Source organism: Gavia stellata, chromosome 7 (assembly GCF_030936135.1).
Source record: "Gavia stellata isolate bGavSte3 chromosome 7, bGavSte3.hap2, whole genome shotgun sequence".
NCBI classification, from domain to species: domain Eukaryota; kingdom Metazoa; phylum Chordata; class Aves; order Gaviiformes; family Gaviidae; genus Gavia; species Gavia stellata.
The window spans coordinates 43882368-43907244 of record NC_082600.1 but is presented as its reverse complement, the minus strand read 5'-3'; positions in this window follow the sequence as shown (position 1 = coordinate 43907244).

Below are 24877 nucleotides of genomic sequence, written 5' to 3'. Positions count from 1 at the left end.
CCCCACCTTCTCCTCCTCCTTTATGCTTTGACTCAAGAGCTGAAATGAAAACACCTCCTTCTCCAACAGCCCCCGACAACAGCAGGAGGGAAACCAGCTCCATTCTATTGATTTGCAAAAAAAGGAATACAGAGAAACGTCTTGATAGCATTGTATCAAAAAGCTGATCCTGTGCTGTGCTCAGATGTCTCAGGAGACTGGGTCTCAGCTCTTCTGACTGTTTGAAGACTCACTGAGTCTCCAGGGATCTCGACAGCTCCAAAGCTGCCGTGGCAGAGCGAGAAAAATCAGACACGTTCACTGCCGGCAAAGGCTTCCTCTGTAGAAATCAAAGGAGGCAGCACAGAAATGGTATATATTCAGTATGGCCAAGCAGCAAGAAGATGGTGAGGGGAAGCCAAGGGAGCTAAACTTACACCTCTCAGGAACAGGGCTGGGAGAAGCCCTTGCACAATGGACCAAGGCATGGCTTCTCTCTGCTGCCTGTAGGTATCATCCAGGTAACAACCCAAAGAAGGGAGGAAGGAGGTGAGGTCAGCCCTGGCTGATCAAAGGACTTGGATAACTGAGCTGGGAGCAAGAGGGAAAGCCAGGACATCAGAAACCTTGACCACCGGAGCAAGGAGAGGGAGGCGAGGTGCATGCCTCAGAGGCACAAAAGCAGGGATGCTGAAATACGCCGTGATGGGTAAATCAGATGACTTTCTTGCTCCTCCTTTCCACCAGTCATGAAGAAAAGTCCTACCGGGTGCACCATTTTCACTGTATATTTTCACCTTGCGTTTCCTAGCCCTTGAGAAGACAGGGATTCCGCAGATTTACTGCAGCCTCTGCACAACTTCATGCAAGGGTGCAAAGACACCCTGCAAAAAACCCAGGGCAATGGGCCCTCTCCTATATCCTATTTCTGGTGCTCTCTGCACATTCCTCCTCTGCCCAAACAGTAACTGTTCACATTCAAAAGCTCTTGCTGAGATTTTCCTGCCAGAGAAGCAAGTCCTTTCCAACCTTCCAGGTTCCCCATGCTTCTGACCTCCCCTGGGCTTAGAGTTGAGCACAAAGAGGGATTAGATGTTAGAGCAGAGCCTTGTGCCACACTCACCTTCAGCATCCATGTGTCCCGGCAGCATACCAAGAGCGCTGACCAAGTTGCTCTCGCAGAGAGGAGGAGCGCAGGCAATGGGTCCGCAGGAATTTCTGGGGTTAAATCTTATTAACCACCTTGTTTTTTATTCTTTCCTTTCTATGCAGTGAGCCGCAGCTTGCCAGGGACTAGGTGAACTCGGGATCGCTGCTGGAGAACTCCTGCCTCCTGTGTTGCTAGTGTGCCATCCTCCTGCCCACATTTCTGTCACACATGTTCTCCAGCCCACTCATCTCACCTTATTCCCACCGGAGGAGCATGAGGTCACCCCAAGGTAGACATCCCAGGAAGTCAAACGAGCTATGCTCCAAAACTGCCAGTTCCTTTATGCTGTCTAGTCGTGCAGACTAGAGAGTTGGTACAGATGTAAGGAAGCAGGACATCCCTGCTCTCTTTGGGAGGAAGATGATGGGACCTATTTCCCACAGGTTGGGATAGGCGTCCCAGGGCTGCTTATGGCATCAGAGGCTTGCTCTCCTCAGTCCCTCACTAGGATCAAGGATGAAAGACATGGTTAACGGGCTGGATCTCCTCTCCTGGAGTGGCTGCAGTGTCTCCTGTCCATTGCTGCCCAGTGTGGGCTGGAGATTGGCCACGCTCACTGGGAGGGAGAGAAGGCCTCCCTCCCTCCCTAAATAACCCCAGCAGCTAACTCTGGATCAAGGCACAAACAGACAAAGAGAAGGAGGAAGGCAAAGATGAGACGGAGCTGGGGGTCACAGTGAGACATGGGATCACTCCTGCCTTGCTTCTGATCCCAGGCAGGAGACCAGCGAGAGACCAAACGGCCACGGGCAAAGTGGGATGCTCACCATGCTCCCCAGCAAGGAACCAGCTAGTTGAGCAGGAGAAAAAAGTCATGCTGCAGCTCTCCAGATGTTTCCTAGCAGGTGGGCTGGGATGGGAAATCAGCTCATCAAAGGTCCCTGTCATCTCCCTGGAATAGTCTCTCCTTTCTGAAACGCACGTGGCAGCTGCAGAGAGGCGCAGAGGCAGCACATCTCCTTCCCCACCCGCCTGTGCTGCACCATCGTGCTCCATCACCCGGCTCTGACTTGCACAGTGGACCAAAGGACCACGCTGTGCCCCACCAGGCCCAGAAGCGCAGAGACCTGATGGTTCTGCCATCTTTGGGAAGGATTAATGCTAGAGGTTTTCCAAAGCTATGCTATAGTCATCTACCATCGCATACACACTGTTACTGCATTTACAGGCAAGAGCATCAGGTAATCAGCCACATTCATTAGGAGCTCATTAGCTTTACGGAAGCTTTCTCCTCACTGCAGACTCAGTTGTGTCTCCTTACAGACACGTTACAACGTTTGCTCTGCAAACGGCTCCAGCAAGATCAGTAAGAGCATTCCCACGGCAAGATGCTTTGTGGAATGAGGAAAGGTCTTACCGTCTGGCCAGATGGAAACACAACACAGAGCTCTCAGCTGGCAGAAAAGCACCCCCTCACATCCAAAAGCTCAGTCACCAACATCCTAAATTACTTGAATGACTAACTCAACTATTGCTGCAAGGACAATAACATTTCACAAATAACACACGGAGGTCTTCACTCTTCTTCATTGTACCAGCTGCAAGGCTCGCGTTGCTGTTTTCTAAGAGATCCCATTATGTTTTCTTAAGATTCACTCGAAAGCTGCCATAAGACCTCCGTTTTAAACAAAACACAATTCTCTCTAGTGCTTTGATCCTCCCATCACTCAGCTCTTTCCAAAGGGCTCAGGATGCTTCTCCCTCTGAAGCCATATGCTTTTAGCTTTCATGGGTATGCTGCAGCAGCTTCCCCTGGACCGGCATCCTTCTGCTGTGTCAGAGTCTCGGTTGCCCGTCTGGCTCCTGAAGCCTTAGAGGAGACCTGGGACCCCCATAATGACAGGTCTGAGCTGCAAGGGACAATGCTCCCTGTGACTCTGGGAGCCCTGGCTCCCTCTGAAAGCATCGCATGGTCTCTCCTGCCCCTACTGCAAAGGCTTTTTTGCCCAGAAAAGATCTAAAGTTGCACAAAAGGGAGCTGGGAGTAACCTGAATCCTTTGCTTAGCATTGTAGGCACCAAATTTGGTACAAAAGCAGCTATGCTGATGCTGAGAAAGGAGAATACGCTGGCTTATGCTGGGGTAAAGCAGAGGGCAGGACTGTAGAGAAGTCTGGATGGCTCTTGGGGGAACCCTGCTGCAGGGACTTGCCCTGGCAGGCAGGAGCACAGGGAGGGAGCTGCTGTATGCCCCAGTAAGCTGAAATCAAATCCTTTCTATTTTGACATGTTTGGGACAGAATACAAGAGACACATTTTGTGCGTGTCGAGAAATTCCCCACCTTTCTATTGGTGAGCATCGCAGAGGCTTGCATACACCCTGAGCTCCACCATTAATGGCTCTCTCCTGCAGTACCACAGACCCCCTCCATGTGCACTCCACAAATCACAGCCCCTCCAGATGGCTGAGCATCACAGGGGTGCAGAGCCAGGCTGGTGACACCAAGCAGGGACAACCTCAGCCCAGCCATCACCAGGCAAGCCCAGGCTCACACCGGCACGTCAGGGTCTGATCAGCGAGGTGGATGGGCTGGCGCAGGTAGAGCTGTGGCACAGCTCAAGCAGGGAAGCAAGGACTGAGATGTTCCCCGGGCAGCCCTCTGCCTCCCTCTTCTCCCCTGCGCCAGCCCCACGGCGGGCACAGTGGCAGCCTGAAGCGGGGGCACGTGGGGGGCTACAAAGGCCGATCCATGCCCAGCGTGGATGCAAAGGAGCCAGCTGCCTGCAAAGCCACACGAGACACAGCTTGTCAACATGCCTAGCCATATGTTTGCCCAGGATTAGTGAATGCGCTGCCAGACCCTAAGCATCATAATTTTGCTAGCAGAAAAACACTCAATATTCTCTCTCACGCAATTCACTCAATGCTACTTTATTAGCATGACGAGCCAAGCCGGGGCTGCCAGCTCTCAGCCATTTGATGCTCTACGCTCATGTCCAGGGATGACGCGGGCTGCCCCGGCCGCCCCTCCTGCAGGGCAGCACCACAGGGAAGAGCTTCATGGGGATGCAGGTGGGAAAGCCTTTCCCGGTCCCTGCTGAGGGCTCCTGTTTCTCACTTGCTGGCCCAGGTCCCCTACCTCTGCCCATCCTCTCCAGGGCACAGGACTGGCATCAAGGCGGTGGCTGTGGTGCTGCCGGGATGCTGCCGTGTCCCGGACACCTGCAAGCAAAGCCAGAGCCATCCCGGCTGCCGCTGCTGCTGTTGTTATTTCTCAGTCTCTCGATTTTTCCAGCACCAACATCTCTTTCCCTGGTGTTGCCATAACAACTGGCATTAAGAGCTTGTTGACATTGCCCTGTTGTACTAATTGCACAATTTCCTGTCACTGTCACACGCCAGTTATTTCTTCCGAAGGGCTGAAATTGCTTTTGGCCACCTCATCCACTCCCTCGCTGCCTCCTTGGGCCTAGTTAGGAAGCTTGAGCAAGGGAGCAAATGATCCTGAAATGCCCCGAGGAAGCGTCATTTAACCCGTCCAGAGCAGCCATCCGCTCTGTAGCTGAAACGCAGGTAGTTTCCGATATGTTGCCTACACTGGTGCTTTCGCCGTTGCGCTGGCTGGGAGCGTTACACCTGCAGCAGCAGAAGGAAAATTTAGGGATGGGTGGCTGGCGTGTGCGAGGTCCAGGACAGAGCTCGGGTAACATGTCACGGCCAGTCTCTTCCCCTGCCAGCACCACCAGCCTGGGCCAGGAAACCCATCTCAGGGGTGGGGGAAACAGCATGGGAGGGATGTGCTTTCCCCAATGCGGGGGGGCAGCCACCCCACACTGCCCTGTGCCCTCTTCCCCCTGGGGTGCAAGCTCTGGCACACCAGCAAGGAGCCAGAGGGGTCCCAGAGGACCACATCCACCAGGGAAGACTCCCCTCTCCCAAATGTGGGTCTCCAGGCTCCCTGCTGGCCCCTGGGACACTGTGGCAGAAGGCCAATGGGTTGCTTGTGAGCTCAGGGGTTTTGCTCTGCCCTTTGGCAGAGAGAAAATGATTAGGAGGATCGATTGCTTTGATCCAGCCCGGTTTTCAAAGGATGCTCAGGTCACCTTCAGATGCTCCTTGTCTTAGCCCATGGCAGCCCAGCCTCTCTCCAGCCAGAGCTCCTCACGGTTGCTCTCTGGTCTCACCCAGACCCCTATTTTCCTTGTCCCTCATGGGTGCTGCAGGATGCGCAGGAAACCCTTTGCCATCCCACTCTGGGGTCTCTCACAGCTCTTTGTGGCTCACAGCGGGCAATGAGAGGTCAGCCCCTCTCCGATGGCTGCAGATGTTGGGACAAAAGGAGGGGCTGTACTGGAGCTGACAGATGCTGGTCCCTAGCAGCATTTCCATGCAGGACACTGTAGTCAGCGGTGCCACAGCCTCGTGCTGCTGAGCTCTAGCTCTCAGCAATGGGACCCCATGCGTGGAGCCCAAGGTTGGCTTCCAGCTGTAGAGATGCCAAAGCCCAGGAGGCAGCTTAGCCATGGGCTCCCAGTTCACTCCCCTGTTTGGAGATGTCCAGCTCAGACACCAGCTCAGTCCAGGCACCCTGAAGGTTGGCTGGGGGTAGGAGGGAGCCTCCTTCCCAGCCCTGCAGCCCTATCAGTCCCACAAACCCAGCTACACCTAGGGATGCTGCACAAAGGGTGCAGGCAGGCTGGATGCAGGGGGAGCTCCCAGTCCCCATCGGGCACTCCTACATGAGCAGCAAGGCTGCCCTGTTGTGTTCCTTAGTAATTTATCACCAAGACACTCACTTTATAAATATTAAATGAAGGGCTCCATAAATTTTTAACAGAGAAGTAAAACTGCATTTGGTGGAGGAAAAAAACCTGAACCACTCCTCATCCCTTCCTGTTGTCTTTCTTCCTTTACCTGGTCTTGTCAAGGGTAGAAGACAGCATTGCACTCGGTCCCACGGCTGCTAACACGAGGACGGAGTTGATATGTCTGCAGGGTGCTCGCAGGTGCTCTTGCACAGGTAAAACCACATCATTAGCACACCTGCCCAACTTGCCAGGTATCAAGGCGGTCACACTGCAGAGTGCCGCACTCTGTTACATCCTTAGATGTAATCATGAAAACGCTGTGTCCTGAACTAGTACCATCCAAAGTGACCTGGAACCACTGCCCATGTAACATCCGTGCCCAGCACTGTTCTGCAGTACTTGCTTCAAGCCAGTTGGCACATTTTGGGTCCAAATTCAGTTTTGTATGGGACTAACCAGGCCCATAAAGGTGGCTGCCCCACATGTGTGGTGCACAGGCAAGACGACAGGTCTCCAAAATTCTCTGAGAGGACCTTGGCAAGGGCTGGAAGTGGTCCTCGCACATTTGGGGCAGGTCTGAGTCCCTCTCAAAGGGTTTTGAGAAGTGCTCAGATCCCTCCTGCTCCCCTGGCTCACACGTCTCCGACCTAGCAAAACCAGCAGCTAGCATCGCTGTGGGTTTCACACTGCAGCTGCGGCCACCACCCTGGTACCCCAAGGTCCAAGTAGAGTGCAGCAAAACCAACGGCGGTGACCGTGTGAGCCACCTGCACCATCACATCCCAGTGGTGTCGGTAGCAGGGAACACGCCACTGTTTCCCGGCACGCAGGCCAGTGTGTCGCTGCCCGTGAGCATTTATCTGTCAATTCAAGCTTGCTGATGGTGTGCTCTTCCCCTCGTTGTGGATTTCTGCCAGGCTTCCCCATTCCTGGTCCTCTGGACATGGAGGCCACCCCTGAGCACAGCCATGGAGGCCGGGTGGCATCAATTCCAGACTGTCCAGGCAGCTGTTTTGGACACATCCCTTTGCAGGGGCTGCTAACGAGGGACACAGCACTCCGAGCACAGCCTGCACACCCCTGGGAGCTGCAGAAACACACTCATCCCTCACTGTCAGCCTGCTGCGATGAAGAGCACGGATGAATCATTAGGACAAGTGCTACTACAGCCCAAGTGCAAATCAGGGAAGATTGGACCTTTGGCAAATAATAGCTCTTTGCTCAAGTGTGCTACTCTTCTGTATTCAACTGTGGCTCCTTGCACCAACCCCGTCGCAGAGGATGCACAGCAAAAGGGGTCACACTGCCACCCCTCAGGGCCCGCACGCGTGGCTCTGCAGTCCAGCTGCAACTTGGTCATCCCTTGTCACCCAGCAAAAGAGTGGCCGGTGGTCAAACTGGCCCTGAAGATCGTTATGTCCCATCAGTCACTGCAGTATCTCCATATCACTATGTTGCTTATCTACTTGGCTTCATAGAAAACGGAACTTGGCTAGAAAAGCCTGATGCTAGATTACACCATACCTCTTCTCCCTGCACCCTCTGCGGGACCTGCTTTCTCCCCTCGCAGCTCTCCGTGAAGTGCAAATGCCAGCAAATCCCTGCTCCTGCAGTCATTAACTGCAGGGAGGAAAAAAATGTCAGCAGCTTTCTGATCACTGTGTATCAGGTGGACTTTGCCTGGACTCTCCTCAGCCAGACAGGGACGAAGAGAAATCCCACAGAGCTTTCTCCTTGCTGCTGAGTGCCCCGCTAGAGTCATCCTGCGCCTTACACTGGCTGCAAAGTTAGGGTCCCTCTGCAATCTCAAAAGAGTTCATTGCTGCTTTGATGAACTCCAACATTTTGGTAAGATTTTATTGTTTCTCTGCGAGTGAGAAACCTCAGAGTCAATGCTTACAATGCCATGTTGATACAAAGGGATCATTTGCCCCAGAGCCCCGACTGAGCAAGGTAAAACCAAGAGATGCAACTTCTCCTCCGTGTACCAAGTGCTGCCTGCCGCAGTCAAGGTCTGGGCAAGCCTCTAAAGCATGAACGATGCTGCATGGCGCCTGGATGGATGTCTTTAGGCTGAACCAGCCCCCTGCACCCACCACCCTCCCTGGCCAAGCCTCCCCATTCCACCCCAGGCTGCCCTCCCTGCGGCTCCTTGGTTGCCCGGAGCATCATCCCCACGGCAGGGGCTGGAGGGGAGGACAGGGAAGCGGCTTGTGCTGGGCAGCAATGTCTCACAGACCGGCAGGTAGAAGAGGATTCCCAAGCTCCCAGCTGCCAATCCGTACAACGGAGCCAGGCATTAACAAAACAGAAACTCATAAAAGTGATTTTAAAAATAATAATGGCAACAGACGTTATTAAAATCTGCACTCAGCTGGGCGTGAGGCTTATTGAGTATTTTCCTGGCTTTTCGTCAGACTGCGGGATTGCCCCAGACACCAGGGCAGGGTGTATGACAAGGAGAGACAACGATCAATTTTTAATATTGCATATTTAAGCAGGCTTGGGCTCCAATCCATCATATCCCCCAGCTTTCCCTAAAATTAATCTTCAATAGCTATTGAGAACTTTGGAAAATTAATACCCTCGCATTTCACCTTAGGGGAACAGCACTTTCTCTGGCGGAATATGCATGCGAGAATGAAAGAGAGAGAGATGAAGCGTCTCCCTGCAAAACTTCAGGTTCAAAAGATAGTTTTAGCAGAGCCACCCACCACCTCCATAGGGTTCCAGCTCTGCAGGTGCTTCTGGAGAGCCAAGGAGAGGCACTGCAGGAAAAGCCAATGGGAAAAGAGTATCTCAGGATCCACTCAGAGCCTGCACTGAACCCGCCGCCCCGCAGCCCTGTCTCCTTTACAGTCTTGCTCCCACCGAGAATGGGATGCAGGGTGATGGGCGACGCAGAAAAAAGACGTGGCCATTCCCTGGCAATTCAGGACACTTCACCTTTCTGCTTCCTATACAGGCCCAAAATGATTGAATCTGCCCTTAGTGTCAGCCCAAGGAAGCATGAAGAGGAACAGGAACAGGTTGTTTCCCTGTTGTCTGACTCCAAGGAGCTGAACATCTGCGCTCTCACTCACAAATTCAGCAGGGGGTAAAGGCTCCCGCTGGGAACCTGCGGGGCACGGCAGCATCCAAGCCCCACCAGCCTTTTGGAGGAGGACGGTGGGAAGCCAACAAGGGAGCACAGGCTGTCAGTTGGGCATGGCTGACGTCCCCAGAGGGCCACACCGCTTGACTGCATGCCTCCCAGGAACAGCTTGTTCATGAACGAATAGCTTTTATGGCCACAAAGGAGGGTCAGAGTCCACCATGGGCTGGCAGTGACCCAGCGAGCCCTGGCAAGTCACCAGGAGACACAGCCAGCACCACGCCACCGAGCTAACACTGATCCCTTGCAAAGAGATAACCTGACCTAGAGGAAGGTTTCGAGCTGCAGAGTGCTCACCAGGCAGCCAGGGAAACCGCTCAAGTACCCCTCAGTAGCGTGAATGTGTATCTGCACCCTCAGGGTCAACGTTTCCAACCCCGCTCCCCTGGAAATACAAATGCAAACACTGTGTAAGCACCAGCAGGAACAGCAAGGAAGGGCTGGAAGGATGGCTGCATTTCCAGTTAACCAAAGCAAGGAGGACCCAGCCCAGGTGGCTGTGCTGTCCTCTGGCCCCAGGACAGGCAACCTGCTCGCTAGTGGGGACGGCAGCAGGGTTGCAGCACAGCATGGTTGCTTTCTGTTTGCCCTACAGGAAGGTAGAAACAAAAGACTGCTCCTAACAGAGAGATCTGTCTCAAAACCGGCTTTATTCACTTGTCCAGAGGGACCCCGGACACACGGCAAGGGCCCAGTGACCAGCGTCCCCTCTCCTCCATGTACACCCAGTATTGATCCTGGGATCACTTGGGGACACAGCTCGTGGCATCTGTGAGTCGGAGAGGCTGAGCATGTCAGATCAACTTGCTAAGAGATTGCACACAGTAAAACCACTTCCCTTCCCATCAGATCTCGCTTTAAGTTTTATGACATGCTCTCTAGGTACTTCCCCATGCACCAGCCTCCAACCAGAAAGCCAGGGCACGAGGGAGGGCTGCTCTGCTCTCCCCCTCCCCATCACAGCCACCCCTTTCCAAAGCAGAGCAAGGCTTGGAAAACCAGCGTCTAGCTTGTGTTGCCAGATAGATCACCTCGCAGCTGCCCGGTAAACGTGTCTGGGAGCCAGATCCCCCCTCCCTGCCTGCTCCTTGCTTCTGGGCAGCTCAGGATCTCTCTCAGCCAGAGGGGAGGAAGGAGAGCTAGGAAGAGGCTACACAGGGAGAAAGGGGGTATTTCAGTGCCAGATCCGTGCCGGGAAGGAATGGGAGAGGCAAGAGGGGCAGACAAAGAGCTGGGGGGATGCCCCAAGCCATTCACAGGATCCCTCACCAGCTTCCCCATTAAACAGGCTCCGTGGCAATAGGATTAGGGGGTCAGGGAGCATGGGACCACATCCGAGACTGGATTATCTGGAAGAGAATTAAATGGAGATTATCTCCAGCCTAGCATGCACTGCCAGCGCCAGGTCGCTGTGCTTATTAAATCTCCCTCTCTGGCAGCCCCCAGCAGCGCTGGCAGCCCAGGTCCCCCATCATCACTAGGACTGGATTTAAAGCTCCCCCACATCCCTCGCCTCGGTCTCATATGGGGAACCCAACGGGCTACAAGCTGATCTGCGGCTCCCTATGTCAGAGCAGGGCTGGAAGGATTTGTTATTAATAATTAAGCACCCACAGAGTAAAGCAGAGGAGGGCTGCAGCACCCGGTGAGACCCGGGACGTCCCAGGAGCACGCGATGAAGCGTGCCCTGGAGGACTCCAGTGCTGAGCATGCAGCCAGTGAGCTGTGCCATGGGGGTGTATGGGGAGAGCTGCTTGGGGCCAGGATGCCCTGGGGACACAGATGCAGAGCTGGGATGCTGAGAGGCCTTTCCTGGGCAGCAAGGGCATGGCCAAGTCTGGGGACAGCAGGGAGAGAGGTCGGTGGGCGACATGCCCCAGGTGGCAGAGCAGGGTCTCCAGCCAGATGTGAATTCCCCCATCCCGCTGTGTTCCTTGGGTTTGCTCTCCCATTTCCCAAGAGGAAGTTGTGTCTCCTCAAGGAGAAGCAGTTAACGGCCTCCCTCCCCGCGGAGGGTCCAGCTGTGCCAGCCCCACGAGCCACCTCCACCCCACGCTGGCAGCTCCCCAAAAGGAGTGATTACCTATCTCCGTAAAGAGGGCACTTAGGAGATGTTCATCTTCCCCGGCACCTCCTGACTGTGCTCTACAAGCACTAATTAATTAAGCCATATCCCTGGAGCTGCGGTGGGATCGGTGTCTGCCTGCTACGGTGGGGAATCCCAGATGGGGTTATAGCAGAAAGCATTTGACTGCAGAGTGAATCATCGTCAGAGCCCAGAACAGACTCCGGGTTCCTGCAGCTCAGTTGCAACACATGGGGGTACTCCCAAATGGGGAAATCAAAACCTCACCTGGCAACAAGAAATTATAGCAGGTAACAAGAAAGAAAAAAAACGAGCCAAAATGGATTTCTGGAGAGCAGATGGCTGAAGGTGTAAAACCAAAAAACAACAAGAAGAAAACCTTCCCCCCCAAAAAAAGCAAACAGATAGTTGGTAGCAAATGTTACACTGACAATAAAAATGAAGCCTCCAGGGGTAATTTGGGGAATTACAGATCAGTAAATTGCACATCTGTGTGCACCAAATTGATTGGAATGATAATTAAAACCAGAACATCTCATAATACAGCCCAGTGTGCACATCTCTGAGGAAAATCGTGTCTCACTAATCTCCCAGATTTCCTTGAACATATCAGCCCAGCGGTGGACACAGAACAACGAAGTGGCTATTTATTTAGAGCTCCTCCGACAAAAGATTGTCCAGACAGCTGCTAAAAAAGCTAATTAGCCAGGGGGGGGGCAAAAGGCACCATCTTTTCTTGCATGGGAAACTGGCAAGGAGTCCCAAACCAGAGGGGATAAATAGTTGGGGTTTCTAACAGCAAAAAGATTAGCAGCAGTGAAGTGGGAATGTGTGCTAGGCTTCCTGCTGTGCAAGGGTGTTATTAGTGGAGGCAGGAGATAGAAGCAAGTGCAAACTTCCTCAGGTGATTCGCGAGCACGGGAGACAGCAAGGAGCTTCAGAGAGCCCCAAATGTACTGTATGGATGGGTACCACGGTGACAAACTCTATTGATGCTGATAAATGCAAAGAAATGCACTTTGCAGCACAAAACGTGCACTTTTAGTAAACCTGGGAGGGTTTCTGTACCATCCCTGGAGGAGGCCAGGGCTACCCCAGGAACAGCTCGGTCCACGCTCCCTGCTCAAGGCGCAGCAGCCACCAGCAAAGCCTGGATGCAGCCGAGACGGGTTGGGCATTGCGTGGCGAGTGCCGCAGGGATGAGCACGGCATGGGCGCTGCGGGGGCCACTGAGAGGGGTCGGGGGCCTGAGGGACGAGGATCCCAGCTTTCGGGGAGGGGAGGCACGAGGCAGACTTATACAATAACAGGTGGCAGAGAGAAGATGGGAAAACATGGTTTTCCCTGTCACCTAGCAGGAGGCTGGTCAGTGAGACACAGGGACGAGGCAGGAAAATGCCACTTCACCCGACGTGAGATTAAATGACAGTGTTTTTTCCCCAGGAAATAGCTGTTTGAGACTAGAAACTCAATGAGATTCAACACTGGATTAGATATACATGCAGATATTGACAAAATCCAGAGCACCGCTATTACTGGTGACATTTTGTGACGGGGATGGAAAGCCTTGTGCTTGGGGCTCCGGCTCCCCTGCCTCTGCCAGACCCCAGGAGGTCAGGCTGCCCTGTGCCCGCTCTGCCAGCCCCACAACTTACCCTGCCCCAGCCGCTGCCGGCGGGGTCTGCATCAACCCAGAGGCAGGGAGACTGCTCCTGTCTGTCTGGGCCCTGCTAGCAAGAGTTAATTTTGCTCTGCGGAATGGGGTGACGAATGTTCAAAGCATCCCTCAGGAGCAGAAACACTCCTCCTTGGCACCCTGCCCCTGCAAACTTTTGACGGTCTTAATGCTTCTCAGCACAGAGCATCCCATAGCAGGGAAACTGCCCCACGTCACCCCATCTGCGCTATCCCACCTGCTGACCCAGTCCAAGTGACAGCTGCGTACCCGTCAGCGCTATAGCCATGCCGAGCCCCGGGGGAACGCCGCACCGGGAATATCCTCCATCTGTGCCGGGAGGAAACCTCCCCGCGTGAGAAGGCAGGCAGCTGGCTTCAGCCCTCGCGCCCGCTGAAAAGGCTGGCAGCTTCGCAAAACGGGACAAAACCTTCGAGCGGAGACAAAATAGGAAGCGGAAATCTTTAAGGAAACGCCGAGCTGGAGGCTCCCGGGGCTGCTCCAGCCCCAGCCGGCTCACACGCAGCCCTGCCACCCTGGCCCCTCAGCTGTACCGGACGCTCCCCAGCCAGTCCCTGCGCATCCCAGCCCTGACCTGCCGCCCTCCTGGCTTTTGACTCCCTGTGATCCCCTCCGAGAGGTGGCTCCGCTCGTGGACGTGGTTTATTTGGTGCTGACAAACAGACGCTGTGTTAAGCAAGTCACTGCGCTGGGGATGAAACCCAGGCTTGGAGATGGGCTTGCAGGGCGAGAGGCAAGTGCCTCAGCCCTTGCTTGGCACCTTTCCCCTTCACCCTCTCCTTGGGAAAGGTGGAAAGGCTCCTAGCATTTCTCTTTGGCACCTATCAGCTGCAAAATTATTTCCCATTGCAGCAAGCAGATTCGACTTTCCTCTTTCCCGCAAGCCTCACAACACCAGCCCCACGGCTCACCTTGCCAAACACAGTATAGGATGCAGGTTATTACACCGGGAATATGTTCCTCCAGCCTCCCTGTGCTCCTTTCACATTCATTTTTAAATCGATGGAAGAAAGAGTCCACTTGTGCCCCAAGAACATGGCCCTTACACATCTGTCTCTGTATCTTTTCAGAGAGAAGGAACTCTTCCCCTCCACTCCCTTCCCAACTTCTCTCTCCCAGATCCATCATCATTAGCAACTATAAACGTCAGAGCTGCAGCCATTAGGCTGCTATTCCTAGATAAATAATGCTTTTCATATTTAATTTACAAGTGGTTGCAGAGCCTCTTTGGGGTGCACGGGGTTAATTAAGAGCTGAATTAGATGGAAATGCTTCTCCCTGAGGAAATTCAATTAAACTGTTCTGGCAAAAAACCAAGGATGGTCAGGATTTCACCCCAAACAGCGGTGCTGGGCCGGCTGCCGTGACTGCCGGGGTGTGCAGCGCCCGGGCTGTCACCTGCGGGCATGCCATGGAGCCTGTCCCCTTCTACCTAATGCCACACACGTATGTGCCAGCACTGCCCATGGGCATGGCTGGCTGCCCCTGACCCCCATGGGAAAGGAGGGACCGAAGAGGGAACGGGGCACTGAAGCAGCGGAGGTAAATAATGATGAGGGACAGCACTAAGGAGCACCAAGACCTGCGTGGGACACACACCATAACGGCTCCTTCTTTCGAGTTTGAGTATCAAGAGCCCCTGGGTTTCAGTCAGACATCATTGGTGAGGATGCTCATGGTTAATCCTTCCTCCTGCTGCACAAACAAGTTGCCAAATGCTCCTCAGGAAAGTGATCTCCAAAACAGGAGGTGTACCAAGACCTTGCTATGCAAGTGAAGGAAGCTCCTGGCCTCCTCCTCCTCCTCCCAGACATCTGCTCACCAAGGAATACATGCTGCAAATTGCAAACTACCACAGATCCCGTGCGAGCTATGCATCCTTCCTGTGGTGGTTTGTGGGCAGCAGCTCTTTTCCTTCCCAAGAAAAAGAGCTATGGACAGAGCAGTGTTGCTGGAAGAAACAAAACAAAATACAACAAAAGAACCCAAACAAACCCTCTAGAGAAGGAAGTGAGATCTTTTGGGATGACAGGAAAGTTTGTTTACATGGGCCCTTGTTCTGATCCCAGCAAAACGAGGAAGGCAGTGTGTATCTGGCTCGCTAGACAGGATGAAAATGCTAAAATTCAAGTGCTCGATGTCAATACACAACACCTTGTAAAGACCTGTCAATCCAAGGAAGTGTTTGGTGGCCCTGATCAACAGCTCTCCAAATTCATACGCATTTAACCTTAATTTTGCTCTGCTGTGTGTGTCCTTTCAACAGCCAAACCCAAGAGGTAGATGGTCTGGTGGCACCTCCATGCCACCCCACCCTGGGTAGCCTCAGCTTCAAGGAGGCGGAGGACAGGTACCAGAAGTTCCCCTTAGCAGCAGGTCTTTGATCTTAGGGACCTGCATGTCCTGCAGCTCCTTCCCTGGCTCCGTCCCCATGCAACGCTGGCTGGACCCCCTCCTGGAAGCAATTCAGCTGTTCCTTCAACTCTCACAGCACAAGAAAGATGAACACCATGTCATTCTTTCTAATATCAGCCTCAGTGTTTGATGTGATTACCTGCTGCATTCACTTGGCACTTGAACACTCAGACCTATCAATTTAATCTTAATTGTGCCCTTAATTTGATCATTGTGTAGTTCCACCTCTAACTGGCTTAGAGGAATCTGGTAGTAAATTTGCCTTGCAACGTGCTTGACTTAAATGTACATTTGCTTGGTTGGCCTTCATACAAGATTTGCAAGGCAGAACACAGAAATTGGTTTATTCTGTCAACTTGCAGCACAGATAATGAACTTGGGGAGCAGAAGTACCTTTGGTAATGTGCTCTGCCACTGAACCAGTGCTCCTGTCCCCCCACAAAACCTGCTCCTTACGTATTTCTCGGTGTCTGGCATGCCCTGTCTAACTGTATATGGAGGAAGAAAAAAAAAAAGTCAGGTTCTAGAAAGTCTTTCAGCCCCTTCCTCCAGAGGCTGGAAATCCTCATCTACTTGAGGGCACCTGGGTGAAGGTACCCCCACAAATGCAGCCTGCACAAAAGCAGGAGGAGCCGAGAGAAAGTGGGAGCAGAGCAGAAGAAATCCTGGGCATCACTTTTCTCATCCCAGGACTCTGCAAAGCCCACAGAGACTTCCCCCAGCTTTGCACTGGGGAAACCAACTGTGTGCTGGACCAGTCCTGCCTGGCCTGCCCACTCAGTGGATGAGCTTACCCGAGTGCCCGAAACAAGCCTCTTGCTGACAAAAAGCCTTGGGAGCCTGGCAAGGTTGGGCTGCCGGGGAGCACACCGCGGCTGGACTTGCAGGGAGAGCCAAGGATGCCCTGGCATGCCATCTCCCCCATCCCCCTAGGGAAATTTTTATATTTAATTAGAGGACAGTTAAGGAAAGAAAGAGGAGTGCATGTGTAGGAGTAAACCATCACCCGGGTAGCTGATTTCCTCCATGCAGGAGACAGAAGCAAAGGAACATTTAATCCCGCTGGCTGAGCACGGCCAAATTGAGATCTACAGGGACTTCTCTGTGCAAATGCCGTATGGCGACAAACAGCCTGGGTAACAGGATAAGCTTTATCTGAACAATCAGCCACTTCAGAGCAGCCTTCCAGGGCCACCGGCACCGGCCAGCGCAGGGTTGCCTGGGGACAACTCTTCCAGCTCAGCAGGAGAGTCAAGAAAAGGAGCTGCTACAGAGCAGCCCGGGATATTGTTGGATTTGGGTAACTCAGCCAAAAATCCTCAGCAAGGTCCCCCTTTGCCTGGAAACCAGCCTGTTACCCAGCCCCTTTGGCAAAACCCTTCTGCTTGCTACCCTGGGACAGGAGGCTGCGGCTGCCCGCTCCCTGCCCACCACCCAGCCGCACACCTATGCAGCCCCCGTGCCCGCCGGCACAGCGGCCCCTCGCACACACACCCCCCCCAAACAGGGCTTTCAGCCGCCAACAGCATCCCTGCCTGTGACCCGCCTGCCTTCTGAGAGCTCTTGTGAGCGCAGGGATATTAACGATGCTGCCTTTTGATATGCAAACGGAGCGCTCATTACGCCTCTCACCCCACATCCTCTGAGCTGTTAATTAAAGAGCGTGCAGCCGGCAGAAAATTATCATCGTCGCCTACAAAATACACCAACAACGCTCGGATGGCTGCACCCTACCCCCGCGAAGCATGCGTGGCAAGGCCCCGGAGGCAGCAGGACAGATGGACCCACGCTGCCCAGCGCTTGGGCAGGTGAACCCTGCAGCTCCCATGCAGCCACGACCTGCGGTGCCGAAAGTTGCGGCCAGGCCACGGTGCCTGCGTTGGGACCAGCTGTGGCACATGGGACAAACACACAGCTCCAGGGCAGCAAAGGTGCCAGTGCCTCAAAGGCACCGGTGCCACCTGCCAGCACCACGCTGCTCTGTGCCCAACCTCTCCCAGGCTCCAGGCAAGCAGGAGAGACCCCTTTCCATCAGCCCAGGGATGGCTTGGCTTTCCTTTCCCCTTCCCCAGCCCCTGCCAGGATGCTCACTGCTGGAAGCAGATATGGGAACAGTTTAGTTTGGCACTGACCTTCCTGGTGCTTCTGCTTGCCGGAGGAGAGGGAGACCTGGATCTGCCGCAGCACTTTGCAGGGAGAGCAGCAACAGCCAAGCATCCTCGATAGCACGCCCTGGAGAGTTGCTACTACAGCCCAGAAGCAAGGTTAGGAGGGCTGATGTGCAAAACAAACCCCTGCTTTGGCCTTTATAAGCCTTTCGGGGAGGGAGGGACAAGCTGATTGGGAGCCAGGTGGGCAAGGGTGCCCTGATTGCTCACAAAAACAGGACTCCTCTCCCACTGTTGCCCTCCCACAAACCACCCCTCGCCCTGCTCTGGAATCTCACCTCGCAAACAACCCGCAGCTTTTTGGGGTTCTAAATCCAGTCCTTGCAGAAAGAAGCAAGTGCCTGTAGCTATCACAACAGGTCAAAGGGAAGGGTGGGAATTGGAGCCCACAATTTCCTTCTGTTCCAACTAAACGAGGAATCAAATTAACCTGAGCAGAGACCACCCCGACCCACTTTCCCTCTTAGGTGGATTGGTGTTTAACCGGAGCGGCTGTGCTGGCTGCCATCGCTCCCAGGGGCTGCCTCTCCCCGCTTTGCTGGACCAAAACCTCAGCTGTAACTCTCTAGTAGAGGACGAGGCTGCTGGAAACTCCAGGTCCCAGCACGCAGCTTTCCTCCCTCCTCGTCGAACCAGAGAGGGGAGGACAGCAGTTTGCTCTCGGGTGGGTTTGGGTATGTTTTGGCTGTCCCCTGTTCTTCCGCATATCCCCCACAGCTGAGAAGAGAGCTGCTTTGAGACATAGCACAGGTCTTAGCTAGACAGACCCGTTGTTTTTTTTCCCCTGCCATTTTTTTTGATTCAGCCTGCATTTGTCTCTGCTGTTAGGAAACAGGGATTACTGCAGAAATGAGATTCTCCCACTCACTCCTCTCACAGAGCCGGTTAGAAATGACAGAGACAGCGGGTGCCCTGTGGACGGTAATGGACTCGCTGTCTCTCTTTGCACCCTGCGAGCAGACAAGCATCGCCTGATTTGTAACCCTGTGGAAAAGGGAGAGCTCACAAGTGGGAGGCCGGCTCAGGAGCTGCCTGCACGCTTCGGAGAGAGGCTGCTCCTTCGCACTTTTTTGCCCATCAAAATAAAAGCAAACCCCCACTCACAACTAAAGGGGTGCTACATGGGAGCAAACACCACCTCTCCCTGCCCTCCCGGGACAGGCTTTCATTGCTGCTTGCCTGAGAAGGTGATGCAGGCTCCCACCTCTTCCCTTTTTCTCCCCCTCTTTCCAAGCCGATGGTGTCGGGGAGGAGGCCCCTCCGTGGCAGGAGGTTGCTCTCCCCAGCTGAGATGGGGATGCCAGAGCAGCCCAGCGCTGCGGGACAGACCCCGACCCCCGTGTCTCCTGCACCTCCAGCACCTGCGGCGAGAAGATGCTGGGAGAGGGCTCTAAGCAGCCCCTCAGATCATTCTACCGCTCTCAGGTGCTATCGTCCCTGCAGGGACTTTGGAGGCACAGACTCCACGGGGTCTGCGCAGAGCTGGTTTGTCACGCTCTTTCCCTTGGGATTTCCTCCTGCCTCCACCAGTGACGGTGCTTCACCGCCCCGGGGTTCAGCTTGGAGGAGGCTGGGGGAGCCGGCACGGGGGTTTGCCAGCTCAGCTCTCTCCCGGGGCCGACGACAGCCGCTGCCTCCCTGACCCCGACGCCTCAGCTAACCTTGCAATGACAAATGTGACAATGGCTCACCCCGGGGTGGGGATCACAGCAGCATGTTTCCCCGGGGCAGCAGTGGGCACAGGACGGTGGTGTTCCTTCCTCTCCCACCCCATCCCGCCCTCTCGGGACAGGGACGAGGTGGAAGATGCAAAGGCAACGTCACCCAAGCAACTCTGCTTCTCCACCTCCTCCCCCCGTGGCCATGCCGCTCCCCCACAGCCTCCCAGGACCTTGCTGCAATGCCGAGGGTCTGTAACCCCCGCATCAGTGGTTCTGCACGGCTCCAGCGACCCTGGGCTGCCCCTGCCCTTCAACCTCCCCCATGCTCCTTCCGCAAGCGGTACCATCCGTCTCCTCATCTCAGGGCTTGCCCTGCCATCCATCACCCACTGCCTGAGCACATTATCCTTCACTCTCCAGACAGCGGTCAAGGAAGGCAGCCGGGACAAAGCAGTTACTCTGCTGAATCCCAGACATGCTCGCACCTTGGCTCTGCGTGACTGTGCTGTGGGGCTGGAGCTTTGCTGATTTAAACTCTCCTAAGACTGACAAGGTCCACGGGGCTGCCCTGCATCGTGGGCACCACCTGGGATCCTTGGGGATAGAAGCTGTGGCAGACGGGACAGTCTGAATACCACCGCGCTGGACCACAGGCAGCTAAATCCATCCTCGTTGCCATGTCCTGGCTCGCAACTCCAGGGCTGCAGTACGGGTTCTAAACTGCCAGGAAGGAGTGTGATGCCCCATCTCTGCCGGAGGGCAGCGGGGAGGCTGGGAGTGCCCAGCAGCCCAGCACAGGCATGTGAGAGAGGATGGGGCTGCCTTTTGCCCAGCACTTGAATGGTTTTGCCTGAGACCATAAAGTTTCTGAGGCTGAAGCCTATTCCTTACTATGGGATTTTTCCCAGATGCTGCTTCTCTTGAGTTTCTCTCCCATTCTTTGACTGCTTCCACTCCTCGAGGCAGGGGCTTCCACCCACAGCATCCCCGCAGCCCCCAGGGCACCAGGGCTCAGCACCGCCTGCACTCCCAGCGCTGCTCCCCTGCAAACCCTGCCCGGCTGCCGGGCAGGGCACGGCTTTGCTGTACAGACCTCCTGCCCATGCTGACCCGATATCACTGACATGTTAACTAGGGGAAAAAAGATTTTGGAAGGCTTCTTGCGGTATATTATATACGTCAGAAAAACGATTCTGATAAATATATGGTTTAATGTGAGTCAGTAGTAATAGGTGCTACAAATTTAAATACCTCACCGCACACTCAGTACATAGCTATGCAGAAATACGAAGCACTTTGGATTAATATGCACTTAGTATAATGCACTGGTATTTAGTTTATATTGAATTGCTGCATTTCTAAGTGCATGCTAATATTAAATGTGCATCTCCATGTTGACTGTGTAGATATAAGCAGATGTTCAGATGTCAATGCTGATCTAGAGCTTTAAATGACCCTAAAGCAATATTTTTGAAGAAGGACCTGATGACCAGAGGGCTAAGTGCCTGTCAGGCCCTGCAGACTCCTGTTTGTGGGTCCTGCTGTTTTGGTAGAGCAGGAAAGGTTGAACAGTCTTGGCTCTCAGATGATGCTTTTTGGGATGACTTGACACCGTCCGTCAGTGCAGAAGGCTCTCATCTGCTCTCCAGAGCTGAGCAGAGCTGGGAATGGAGCTCTGCCGCCCTCGTGGCGCATCCCAAGGGACCTGCTCACCCACGTCCCCTCTGAGCAGCTCTCTCCCGGGGACAGACCTCTCAGCCATCGTGTCCTTGGCTGCCACTTAGCTCCAAGGTGCCGATGAGTCACCGGCATCACGTGAAGAGTGGAGTCCTCTGGAGATGTCACCCGGTCCTCGCTGCCACTCTGCCAGCAGCAGCCTGGGGAGAGGCCATGCCATGTGCATGCCCTGTGGCACGCGGCTCCCTGGCAGCTTGCTGGCGCCTGATTCCCCCAGGAGTTTTGTCCAGGCTGATGTGAAAGCTTCCCACTTCCTTCCCAGGGACCATTCTGCAGCCTCAGACCTGGGATAACCAGGCAGCTTCCCACCCACTTTCACCCCTTTCTCTCTAGCTTCATCCCTCTTCTGCCTCCTCCCCTGGATATTTGCACCCTGCTACCCCGTCTCCATCTAGCCAAGCCAGACATGAGGCTCTTTTAGTCTCTCTTCACACAAAGCTTTGCAGCCTGTTCTCCTGTTTTTCTACAAACTGCCCCAGTCTCCCTCTGGCAACCCACCCTAGGCTGGTGCGGTGCCCCAGGACGCTGGTGGGGCTCTCCAGAGGCGCATATTGCCCTTCCATTGCCTCAGCCATGCCAAGGACATGCCCGACTGCGAATCCTGCTCTCAGTTTCAATCTGCAGCTGTAGGGACCCACCATCCTTCTACCCCTGCTCCCGAGCAAGACAGAAAGCATGGCCACCATGCCAACCAGGAGCTGTCCCTTCCCCTGCCTCACCCTTCCCTTCCCCTGGCAGGTGGAGGCCCAGTTTCCCCACACAGTTCACAGTCCTGGGAACTGGGCCTGGCGGCACTATTTGCGAAGAAAAAGCCCGTAGATGTTGTGGCATCCTCCATCCTTGGAGTTTGGCAAGACTCGACTGGATAAAGCCCTGAGCAACACAGTCTGACCCTATAGCTGACCCTGCTTTGAGCAGGAGGTTGGACTTGAGACCTCCTGAAGTCCCTCTTCCAGCCTGAGTTTTCCTGTGACCCTAACTCCCTGTCCCCCCTTTAGGGGTGGCCCCAGACCTTTCCCAAGCTGCAAGGGGCTAAACTCTGCCCAGGCTCAGGTTGGTGGCAGCATCTTCTTTGAAGGTCCCCTCTCACAACCAGAAGTGGCCACTCATGCCAGCCTCCCTCCTCCATGCCTTAGCCCGCTCAAGGGGTGTGCACAGGGTTTCCCTCCTTCTCAGACCCCCAAAACCTCTTACTGCCTCCCTGGGGGATCCCCTCTGGCCCTGCCAGTGCCATGCTCCGACCGCGGTGCCGACGAGTCAGAGCTGGTTCAGCAGAGAGAGGAGGCACGCATCCTCCGCAGGGGGGAGCGGAATAAAACGGGCAGAAAATGCACTAAAGCCTTTGCCACTTGTTTATGGCTGGCAAATTAGTTTTGCATTAAGTTTTTAATGTGCCTGGCTTGTCGGCTCTGCTCGGAGCGTGGCTGGAGCAGACAGCGCAGGGGGGAGAGAGGAGAGCGGAGGGGGCAGCAGGGACAGGCGACATCGTGCCGGAGCAGGCGGTGCCTGTGCATGTTGGATGCAACCCCACTGTCAGGAGGCTCGGGCTGCCCCAGCTCGGGGGGGACGCAACGAGCCTTCTCGCCTGCCGCCCCCAGGGCTTCAGGGGGCTTCTGCTTCGGGGGAGGAGGAAGAGGGGACGTGTTTCCAGCAGGCACCAGGCAATCTGCATGCTCTCCTGCAGCACTGGCATCTCCAGCCGGGTCCAGCCAGATGCCTGGTTTTGTCCCTTCCCTTGGGAGCCACGCCATGATCCTTCGCCAAGAGGGGCGGCTTCCCAGTTCCACCTCTTCGTCTGGCAAAGGTGGTGGCTACAGTCCATCCCTGTGAGTGCCTGAAATCCCTGCCTAGCTCCGCTCTGCCTCCACAGAAGGCTACAGGAGGTCAGCAGAAACCCTGACTCTACAAGCACCATGGTGGTCTCCCATTCCATCCCCAGGAGGTCTAAGGAGGGGTCTCCGGGTCCTGGAGTAGTATGTGGGCAGGTGAAAGCTGTAGTGAAATGGGATGGCATCCAGTACACTCTTTGGGAAAGGGAAGTTTCATCAAACCCAAAATATCTCCCCTTGACTCCCATGAAATTGCTGCCAGTTCTGGACCAGCTCTAGCAGGAAGGGGGTGGATTGTAGATGAGGCACAGGCAGCTCAGAGGAGGCTGTTTAAAGTACAGCAGGCCCAGAACTGCTGTAGTTTGCACTGGGGACTACATCCAGGCTTTCATCTACCCGTACTCGGGGGTTTGAGGTGCCTTCTTGCTTGCAGGGGTTAGCGGGGCGAGCGCTTTCAAAGGGAAGCGAAGGGATGGCGAAAAGGAGCATCCCCAGCTGGGGCCAAAGAGCAGCTTTTGTGGAAGTCACGCAAAAAGAGAAATCAATACAGCTCTAAAACAGGCACGACAAAAGAAGAAGTGGAAAAAGCAAGTGGCCCACCAAAATCAAACCAGAACGTGCAAGCAAGGAGCTTGACAGCCGCCTGGAACAGCAGGAGAAGCCACTGAGGAAGAACAAGGATAGAGTCAGAGCCTGAAACATGTGGGGCTACAAAAGGGCTCAAGACATAAAACTTCCAGTATCGAGGCCCCACGGTGTCCTGATGCAGAGTTCAAGCCCGTCTGGGGAGCCAGCAAGGCCCCCGGTGCCCCGGCTGGCCTCTCGCGATGGTGCCTCCTCCTCCATCCATGACCCTGTCTTCTTTCTGGCTCCACTGCATGACATGTAACCACGCTCCTCAGGGAAGGATCAGGCCCTGAGCCAGGCCCGAGACGTGCTGCTGGGTGCTGTGAGAACAGTGCACAAACACGAATCTATACCAGCATTCACTTTTGCAGCCCATGAACCTTTCCCGTGGCCGTCTCGTAGAGGAGCCAGGCACCGCCTGTGTGGAGCGCAAGGGTCCTGGCCCGGAGACCCTGCCTGCTCGCTGCTTCTGGCCCGAGAGGCTCCAGGGCATCTTGCCCTCCTCTGTGGACGCCAGCCAGCATCCCTGCCCCTGCCAGCGTCCTTGCCTGCTCCTGTCCCCACGCTGGGTCAGCAGCCTTGGGGATCAGCTCCAGCGTTACGCCTGGAGGAGAAGCAGCACCGACATGCAGGCTCGGCAGAAGAGGTGCCCCGTAAGGACAAGAGCTGCTCCCCTGTCCCCCCTCCAGCAGAGCTGTCAGAGGAGCCAGCGCTGGGGGCTGAAAAGCTGCAGCCAGGAGTGTTGGGCAAGCCCTGAGCAGGAGCAGGGAGAACACGAGGCGGGCAGGAGGGCTCAGGGAGCTGGCTGACCTTGGAAGGCATCTGTTGAACCTGTATCACAGAGCTAATCTGGGATTTCGATGCTCAGATACCAACAGCAGCAGTCACAGGTCCCCAGAACAGGCAGCCTGCAGCAAACACCCCAGCTGGCATGCCTCAGCCCTGTGCCACGGTGCTGTGGGCTCTTTGACTGCCTGGTGCCCACCTCCAGCTCTCACATGGCCCTTGTGTCCCCACGGGACCAGCTTGGACTCCCTATTGGCATCTTGGCCAAAGCCCCGACCCTCCACCCTCCTCCCCAGCCCAGTTTGCAGGGGAAGGCTACGGATGCCGAGCAACCCGCGTGCCCGGAGCAGAGGGAGCTGCAACACCGGGGCGACAGGGCCGGGGTGGGAGATGCCCCTGGGTTTGTAGGAAGGGACCCTGACGCCCAGGGACCCCGACTCCCAGGGACCCCGACTCCCAGGGACCCCCAGCACGCTGCCTGCAGCCTGCGTATCGCTGCTGCCTGTGCTCGCAGGCAGGGCCGCCACGGCTGCGCTGGTGCCTGTTCCCTGAAAAGGCTCATTGTTGGCAGGGCTGGAGGCAGGGACACAGGCGGCATTGAGGGAGGCGGGTGCCCCGCGCTCCCGGCCAGCGGTGGGGGCTGGCCTGCCCCGCTGCCGGCCGCTGGCAGCCCCGACCTCCCAGGCCCCCATGAAAAGGCTGGTTTGTAACGCTGCCCGCAGCCAGGAGCTGCAGGAGGACAAGGAATTCTGCATGCGCTTCTGGAGCTCCCAAAAAAGAG